We start from the raw sequence: 554 nt of genomic DNA on the forward strand, positions 1-554 counted from the left end.
TTTATTGTTATATTTTCTTTTATAATCTCAATTTTTTTTATAAATTATTTATTTTTTTTTTTTTTTTTTTTTCATTTATATTCCCATGAATTTATTATATAAATATACATAATACTTGTAACGTTTCAATATTTTTATTTTATATATATATTATAGAGAAAGAAGAAAGTTATAGTTTTATAATTCTTTTATATTTTAAAAATATTTTATAATTTTTCAATGTATAAAATAAAAAGTTAATAAATATATACACATTAAATATCTTCATATATATATAATGTTTATTTTTTTTTTTATGTATATATAAGTAATACAATTTTATAATATATAGCATTCTTCATTTTTCAATGTTATAAAAAAAAACATGTCTGTTGTTCATAATAATATTTCATAAGAATAAATATTTTTATTATTAATTCATAACAGAAATAAAAATTAAATGCATAATATATATATATATATATATATATATATATATATATATATATATATATATATCTTTATATTTATGTATTATTTATTTATATTTGTATGTATGTAGTTGTAAAAATAAA

The sequence above is a fragment of the Plasmodium gaboni genome, chromosome 9, assembly GCF_001602025.1.
Source record: "Plasmodium gaboni strain SY75 chromosome 9, whole genome shotgun sequence".
NCBI lineage: Eukaryota > Apicomplexa > Aconoidasida > Haemosporida > Plasmodiidae > Plasmodium > Plasmodium gaboni.